General features: G+C 42.0%; 1 long non-coding RNA gene across 1 annotated transcript in view; it reads right to left on the reverse strand.

Annotated features, from left to right (window-relative positions):
* Positions 1–8203: 8203 nt before the first annotated feature.
* Positions 8204–9190, reverse strand: part of LOC110596027 — a 5526-nt gene continuing 4539 nt past the window's right edge. Inside the window, exon 3 of the long non-coding RNA XR_002482214.1 lies at positions 8204–8585. This is a non-coding gene — a long non-coding RNA (uncharacterized LOC110596027). The remainder of the gene's footprint in view (positions 8586–9190) is intronic.

A 9190-nucleotide genomic window follows, 5' to 3' on the forward strand; every position in this document is an offset into this window, starting at 1 on the left:
TACTGAGCTCTTTTAAAATTTTATTTTATTTTTATTTTTTGAGTCAGAGTCTCACTCTGTCGCCCAGGCTGGAGTGCAGTGGCACGCTCACGGTAACCACTGCCATGACCTGCTGGGCTCAGGCGATCTTTCCACCTCAGCCTTCCAAGGAGCTGGAACTACAGGTGTGCACCACCATGCCCACCTAATTTTTTTGATTTACTGTAGAGATGAGGACTCACCATGTTGCTCAGGCTTGTCTCGAACTCAGGGAATCCTCTTGCCTCTGCCTCCCAAAGTGCTGGAATTACAAGCATGAGCCACCGCACCCAGTTAAGCTCTAATTCTGTGCAGGTTCTGTTCCAATTTCTGGGAGCCAGAACAATGTAGATATATGAGCTTTGTGTCTGCATGAAGGAAGAAGGCAATGGTTAAGTAAACCAACAAGATCATAATGTACACACTGCAATAACTGACTGGGAAGGGGACAGGGTGCTGTAACAGAAAGTGACCAATTGGATAAGGTGGTCAGGGATAGCCTCTGTGAAGCTGAGCTCAGAATGATGAAAATGGAATAACCAAGAATTGAGGAAAATAACTCCAGGGAAAATAATGGAGTTATTTTGGTGGGGTGAGAGAGAGTAAGCAATGTACAAACACATTTTTAGACATCACATCTTGAAGGGAGGGGTTGCTACTGGCGTCTAGTGAGTAGAGGCCAAGGATGCTGCACAAGACAGCCCTCCACAGCAAAGAAATATCTGGTCCAAAAATGTCAATAGTGCTGAGGGTAAAAAACCCTGAGCAAAAGGGATGGGCAACTGAAAAGTCCCGGAAGTGGGAAATAACTGTGAAGTCTGAGAGACAGGAGGAAGGCTAATGTGGAGGTAACATTCTGAAGCCTTGGGCGAGCTGAAGGTGTGGAGGGAGATAGAGAGATAGGGGCTGAATCACACACTTGTTGACTGTGGCAATGAGCCCACCTAATTGTGGTACTTTAACCTGGACCCATAGCTGCTATAATTTATGATTTTAGGTGATAAGGTATTTCCTTAATAACTTTAAAGTAAACAAGTCATTGTTTATGGTTGCTATTCCCAGCTCTCTGCTATTCTAATATCAGAACAAAAAATGATTTCAGTACAATTTCCTTCTGAGATCCTGTAGAAAAGAACTTCCAAACAATTGGCCCCTTCATCCGGCGGATCAACAAAATTCCTGCAGCAAAGAGGGACCCAGAAAATGGAATCTTGTTTAACCTTGTTTAATCCAGTTCTCCAGTCTTCTGTCATACATCTTTATAGCTCTTTCGCCCACCCAAATTGCTAATGTGGAAAGAAAGACACCTTCATTACTGAGAACTCAGACATGATGGATGATGATGTAATGATTGATTTGCCATTGTTGGAAAATGGAGCTGTACAGTTAAAACCTCGATGGAGAGAAGCAAGATTGAACGGGAACATGGCTTTTAGTGTGGTTGTGGAGAAATGTAAAATAACATGCCTTTCCAGGCTTTTGATGATATACAAATGTGTAGTTTTATAAATATGTTGGCAAACATTTAGTTACCACTCTATTATCATGCTGCTAATACTACTGAGCACCTACTACGTGGAAGGAAATGTGTACGGTATTGGAAGCTAAAAAGAAAAATAAATCAGGGTCCTTGATTTCAAATAATTTGTAGATTGTAGGAAAGATATATCATATAGTCAACAGAGTATAATATAATCCAGAATTAAAGAAATACCAAGTGGGAGCCAGAGGCATTTATAGTTTCTGCCAGTCTAGCAGATATTCATATATTGTCTTTAGGAGTAATAGCAACTTGATTTTTTTTCTTTGGGGAATCACTTCTCCCTCACTCTTAGTCCATGTGGATTGGATTAGTTTGACCCTCACCCTCATGCACACTGGGCATAGGACCCAGGCCCAGTCAATTCGCTTATTCTATTCCCCGGACCCAGCCAATCAGGCTGGCATATTCCACAATACCAAAATGGACACATGACACACAGTGATCCAATGAGAGTTAGCCCCATCAAAAAGGAGGCCTATCCGAGAATAAATACAGCCTAAAGTAAGAGAGGCAAGAATTGGAGAGAGGCTAACTCTCACTAACAGTGTTTAAGCCCCTGGATTTAGCCATTCCTGAAGTCAGTGTCCCATTAAAAAAATTTTTATTTATTTATTTATTTATTTGAGTTGGAGTCTCACTCTCATCCAGACTGGAGTGCAATGGCCGCTCCTGGTCACCACAGTCTCCATCCGCTGGGCTCCGGCGATCCTTCTGCCTCAGCCTTCCAAGTAGCTGGAACTACGGGTGCACGCTACAATGCCTGGCTAATTTTTAAATTTATTTTAGAGATGAGGTCTTGCCAAGTTGCCCAGGCGGGTCACGAACCCACAGGCTCAAGCAATTCACTCACCTCAGTCTCCCAAAGCGCGGGATTACAGGCTGAGCCACTGAGCCCAGTTTAAAAAATTTATTTTTAAGTTTACATACAGTAGGCTGGGCATAGCCACTCATGGCTGTAATCCCAGCACTTTGGGAGACTGAGGTGGGAGAATCACTTGAGCTCAGGAGTTCAAACTAGGCAATAGAGTAAGGCCTCATTTCTACAAAAAATACATACACACACAAAAATGAGCCAGGCATGGTGGTACATGCCTGTAGTGCCAGTTACTGGGGAGGCTCAGGATAGCCTAAGCCCAGGAGCCATGATCATGCCACTGAACTCCATCCGGGGGAAAAGAGATTCTGATACAATTAAAAAAAAAAAAAGCTTACATACAGTAAAACTGATATTTTTGGTGCATAGTTCTATGAATTTTAATACATGCATATGTTCACGTAAATATCACTACAATCAAGATACAGAACAATTCTACCACCTCAAACTCCCTCCCTGATGATGCCCCTTTATGGCCAAACCTTTTCCACACCCCTAACCACTGACAACTACTGATCTGTTCCCTATCCCTATACTTTTATCTTTTTAAGAATGTTACATAAATGGAAGCATACAAATGTAACTTCTTGAGACTGGCTTCTTTCCCTTGGAATGATACTTTTGAAATTCACCCAAGTTGTTGCATATGTTAGTTGTACTTTTGTATTGTTGAGTAGTATTCCATAGTTTAGATGTACCGGTTTATCCATTCTCCTTTTGAAGGGCATTTGGGTTGTTTCCAATTTTGGATGATTATGAAAAGAGCTGCTATAAACATCCACATAAGATTTTGCGTGAACACAGGTTTTCATTTCACTTGGGTAAATACCTAAAAGTTAGATTGCTGGGTCATATGATAAGTATGTATTTAATTTTTTTTTTTTTTTGAGTTGGAGTCTCACTCTGTTGCCCAGGCTAGAGTGCAGTGGCACACTCACGGCCACCCCAGCGTTGACCTGCTGGGCTCTGGCGATTCTTCCGCCTCACCCTTCCAAGTAGCTGGAACTACAGGCGCATGCTGTCATGCCCGGCTAATTTTTGATTTACTGTAGAGACAAGGTGTCACCAAGTTCCCTGGGCTGGTGGGCTCAGGTAATCCACTTGCCTCGGCCTCCCAAAGTGCTGGGATTTCAGGCTGAGCCACCAAGCCCGGCCATGTTGAATTTTACAGGAAAATGCTGAAAAGGCTTCCAGAATGGTTGTACCATATTATATTCTCAAGCAATGAATAAGTGTTCCCTTTATATGTATCCAGTCAGTACATGCTATCGTCAGTCTTTTATAAAGTCATTTTAGTAGATATGTAGTGATAATGTGATTTTAACTTGAACTTCCATAATCGATTATGACATTAAACAACTTTTCACATTCATTTTTGTCATCCTGTTTGATAAGTGTCTGTTCATATCTTTTGCCCATTTTTGCTTGTTTTCTTACTGTTCATTTTTGAGAATTATTTAAACATTCTAGATACAAATCCTTTGTCAGGTATGAGTTTCAAATCTGTATCTTTTGTAGAGCACAATTTTGTTTATCTTGATGAAGTCATATTTATCAATTTTTCCCTTTTATGGATTGTGCTTTTGGTGTCTTAGCAGAGAACTCTGTAATAACTCAAGGACACAAAGGTTTTCTCCTATGACTGCTATTTTTTTTTTTTTTTTGAGTTGTGGTCTCATGCTATTCCCTAGGCTACGGTGCCTTGGCATGATCACAACAATCACCACTCACAGCAGCCTTGGCCTCCTGGGTTCCTTTTACCTCAGCATCCTGAGTAGTGACACCACACCTGGGTAGTTTTTTTTTTTTTTTTTTTTTGGTAGAGATGAGCTTTTACTGTGTTTCCCAGGTTAGTCTCAAGTAACCTACCCATCTTGGCCTCCTAAAGTTTTGGGACTACAGGCATGAGCCAACGTGTTCAGCAAACTTCTAAATTTTTTTTAGTTTTATGCTTTCAGTTTAAATTTATGTTCCTTTTTTTTTTTTTTTGAGTTGGAGTCTCACTGTGTCGCCCAGACTGGAGTTCAGTGGCACGCTCAAGGCCACCGCAGCCTCGACCTGCTGGACTCTGGGGATCCTTCTGCTTCAGTCTTCCAAGTAGCTGAAACTACAGGCACATGCCACGATGCCTGGCTAATATATATATATATATATATATTGAGTTGGAGTCTTACTCTGTTGCCCAGGCTCCCGGCCACTGCAGCCTTGACCTGCTGGGCTCCAGTGATCCTTCTGCCTCAGCCTTTCAAGTAGTTGGAACTACAGGCGCGCGCAACCACGCCTGGCTAATTTAAAAAAATTTATTGTAGAGATGAGGTCTCGCCGAGTTGCCCTGGTGGGTCTCGAACCTACGGGCTCAGGCAATCCACTCACCAAAGTACTGGGATTATAGGCTGAGCCATTGAGCCCGGTTCAATCTTTTCATACAAGCTTTCATACAGTGTAAGTTTTAAATTTTGATAAGGTCCAATTTTAATGTTTTCCCTTTTTTGGATTGGGTTTTTGGTGTCAATTCTAAGAGGTCTTTCCCCAGCTCTAGTTATTGAATATTTTCTCACTGTCCCCCAAATATTATACTTTTAAGTCTATGATCCATCTTAGCTGTTTGTATAAAGTATAAGGTTTAGGAGAGATTGATTTAAAAATTTCAATTAAGAGCCGGGCTCGGTGGCTCAGCCTATAATCCCGTGCTTTGAGAGTCTGAGGTGAGTGAACTGCCTGAGCCCGTGGGTTTGAGACCTGCCTGGGCAACTTGGCAAGACCTTATTTCTACAATAAATAAAAAAAATTAGCCAGGTGTGGTAGAGTGCGCCTGTAGTTCCAGCTACTTGGAAAGCTGAGGCGGAAGGATCGCCGGAGCCCAGCATGTCAAGGCTGCGGTGGCCGGGAGCGGCCACTGCACTCCAGTCTGGGCGACAGAGTGAGACTCCAACTCAAAAAAAAAAAAAAAATTCAATTAAGGAGAGGGATTGGCAGTAGTGGGATACTGCTGGGGCAGGAGTGGGGACACAACATCAGTAAGGGTACCTGATCTCAAACCAGGCAAGGTTGGGGACAAATGGAGGCCCAGACTTTACCTGTACGATGTCCAGTATTGTACCTAATCCTGAATTGTACCACATCTTTAAAAAAAAAATTTGGCTGGGTGCAGTGGCTCAAGCCTATAATCCCAGCACTTTGGGAGGCCGAGGTGGGAGGATTGCCTGAGCTCAGGGGTTTGAGACCAGCCTGGACAACTTGGTGAGACCTCATCTCTACAATAAATAAAAAACTTAGCCAGGTGTGGTAGCATGCGCCTGTAGTTACGGCTACTTGGAAGACTGAGGCAGAAGGATCGCTGGAGTCCAGCAGGTAGAGGCTGCGGTGGCCGTAAGTATGCCACTGTACTCCAGCCTGGGTGACAGAGTGAGACTCCAACTCAAAAAAAAAAAATTAATTATAGCTATATATGTTTTTGCCTGTGGCCACCCAACTGCTCCAGCACCATTAGTTGAAATAGCTATGCTTAACCTATGAAATTATTTTTACACCATTGTGAAATATGTCTTGAATCATTGCTGTCCAATAGAACTCTCTGCAATGATAGAAATGTTCTACATCTGCACTCTCTAGTATGGGTGTCATTAGCCACTGATGGCTATTGAGCACTTGAAATGTGGCTAGTGCAACAAAAGCATTTGATTTTTAATTTGACTTAATTTTTAGTAATTTAAATAGCGACATGTGACTTTCGGCTACCATACTAGTTAGCACAGTTTTGGCAACACAGTAAGATCTCATCTCTAAAAAAAAGAAAGAAAGAAAGAAAAAATAAAATAAAATAAATTAGTCGGGCATAGTGGTGCATGCCTGTAGTCCCAGTTACTTGGCAGGCTGAGGTGGCAGGATCACCTGAGCCCAGGAGGTTAAAGGTTACAGTGAGCTGTGATGATGCCATTGCCTTCCAGCCTGGGTGACAGAGTGAGACCCTGACTCAAAAATAAAGCATACTACTTATTAAATGTTAACAAGGAGAGAATGATTGCAGTTAATAGCCTGTTATATTTTGTATTTGTTATGTTTCAAATATGTCCACCTGTAAACGGTGGTTTCTGGTAAGTAAAATACAAAGTGGCTCTTTTCAGATGGTGTTTCTTATTTTATTTTATTTTTTGAGTTGGAGACCCGCTGGGCTCTGGCGATCCTTCCGCCTCAGCCTTCCAAGTAGCTGGAACTACAGGCGCGCGCTACCACACCCGGCTAATTTTTGATTTATTGTAGAGATGAGGTCTCGCCAAGTTGCCCAGGCGGGTCTCGAACCTGCGGGCTCAGGCAATCCATTCACCTCAGCCTCCCAAAGCGCGGGATTACAGGCTGAGCCACAGATGATGTTTCTTAAAACAACTTGGTCTTCTAAGATGATCTCTTAGCTTCTTAGTATCCTATTGTTTGATATACCGAAAGGAATACGTTCCTAGGGTTTTTGAGAATCCTCTCATGAATGCTGGCTGAGCAATGAATCTAAGATTTTTACATAAAAATAAGAATTTTGTGAGTTTATAATAAAGTTGAAGAAGCCATAGTTTGACTTTCTGACTGCATTTCTTCTGTTCAAATCAATTTCATGGCAGTTTATCAAGGCAACTAGACTTTTTAAGTTTTGCAAAATAAATATTTCTGATTTAAAAGTTTTATTGTAGAAAGTTTAAGAGTATAAGAAATTTAAAGAAGAAAAACAATCACTGGCAATTTTACCATCCCGAGATCACCATTAGAAATATTTTAGTGTATTTCCTTCAAATCACTTTAACATGTATATAGTTTTTTTGTTTGTTTGTTTTTGAGTTGGAGTCTCACTCTGTTGCCCAGGCTGGAGTGCAGTAGCACACTCCCAGCCACCTCAGTGTCAACCTGCTGGGCTCTGGTGATCCTTCCACCTCAGCCTTCCAAGTAGTGGGAAACACAGGTGCTTGCTACCACACCTGGCTAATTTTTTATTTATTGTAGAGACGAGGTCTCACCAAGTTGTCTGGGCTGGTCTTAAACCCGTGGGCTCAGGCAGTCCACTCACCTCAGCCTCCCAAAGTGCTGGGATTACAGGCTGACCGAGACTGGTCAGTTTTTTTTTTTTTTAATAAAGTTGAGCTAGGACTATGTATTTAAATTTTTGTTCTGACTTTACAGAGTAAGGTAAGCATTTTTTCCATGTCTTTATAAACATAATTTTAATGGCTATGCAATAAGCTACAATATTGATAAGTAAGTTTTTCACCACATTGGTGTGTATCTATAATATGATATCATAAATTTTGCCTGGTGCAATGGCTCAGGCCTATAATCTTAGCACTTTGGGAGGCTCTTGAGCCCAGGAGTTTGAGACCAGCCTGGGTATCACAGTGAGACCTCACCTCTACCAAAAAAAAAATTGGCTGGGTGTGATGGCGCGTGCCTATAGTCCCAGCTACCCAGGATGCTGAGGTGGAAGGATTGCCTGAACCTAGAAGGTCTAGGCTGCTGTGAGCCGTGATCATTCTGATCATGCCACTATACTCCAGCCTGGGTGACAGAGTGAGACCCTGACTCAAAAAACAAAAAACAAAAAAAAAAAAAGAGAGATGTTCATTTCTGATGATTTCTGTTTTAAGAGAGTACTAACAGTTCAATTTCTAGGCCAAAACATATGAACGTTTTTGAGGCTCTTGATACATACTGGCCAATTGTTTTCCAGAACATTTATAACAATCCATACTCTACTGGGAATACAGAAGTACCCACTTCACTGTATGTTTACTAGCATTTAATATTATCAATGTTGTTTCTTCCATCAAGAACTAGAGGTTATTTCCACCTCCTCTTGAATGTGGTCTGGCCATGTGACTTGCTTTTACTAGTCAAATGCAATGGAAGTAATGCCATACAACCGCTAAGTCTGGGACTCCAGATGAAGCTTTACTCTCACTCTCCTACTGCTCTGAGACAGCAGAAGCCAACAGGTGAAGTTTGAGCTGCTCCAGTCAACAGCCAGCACCAATTGCCAGGCATGTGAATGAGGCCCTCTTAGATCACGCAGTTCCACTTGAGCCTCAGGATACTGGTGCTGTAGTTGCGTGAATGACTTCACATACAAGCAGCAGAAGAACTGTCCAGCTGAGCCTAGCCCAAACTTCTGTCCTACAGAATCAAGAACAAATAAAATGTTTGCTGTTTTAAGCTAATAAGTTTTAGAATACAACACTAAATGACTGATAAAGTAGATCTAGTTTCAGAAGCTTGAGTCTTCAGTTGTTTACAATCTCAATCACTTCAACTAAATCACTTATTTCTAATCACTTAATTCTAAATCATTTAGTAGTCCCTGCTTCCTTTTTTGGAAAACATAGATTTTTACTTATCTGTCACCATTGTTCCAGGTTTCAAGTTTTAATAAATAAAAACTTAGGTCAGCGTGGTAGCTCATGACTACAATCCTAGCACTTTGGGGGGATGAGGCAGGAGAGGAGGATCACTTGAGCTCAGGATTTCAAGATCAGCCTGTGCAACATAGTGAGACCATGTCTCTCTCTCTCTTTTTTTTTTTTTGAGTTGAAGTCTCACTCTGTCGCCCAGACTTGAGTGCAGTGGCAGGCTCCCAGCTACTGCAGCCTCTACCTGCTGGGCTCCGGCGATCCTTCTGCTCAGCTTTCCAAGTAGCTGGAACTACAGGCACGCACTACCAAGCCCAGCTAATTTTTTGATTTATTGTAGAGATAAGGTCTTGCCAAGTTGCCCAGGTGGGT

Source organism: Carlito syrichta, unplaced genomic scaffold (genome assembly GCF_000164805.1).
Source record: "Carlito syrichta isolate Samal-C Ts95f unplaced genomic scaffold, Tarsius_syrichta-2.0.1 Scaffold305773, whole genome shotgun sequence".
Lineage (NCBI taxonomy): Eukaryota > Metazoa > Chordata > Mammalia > Primates > Tarsiidae > Carlito > Carlito syrichta.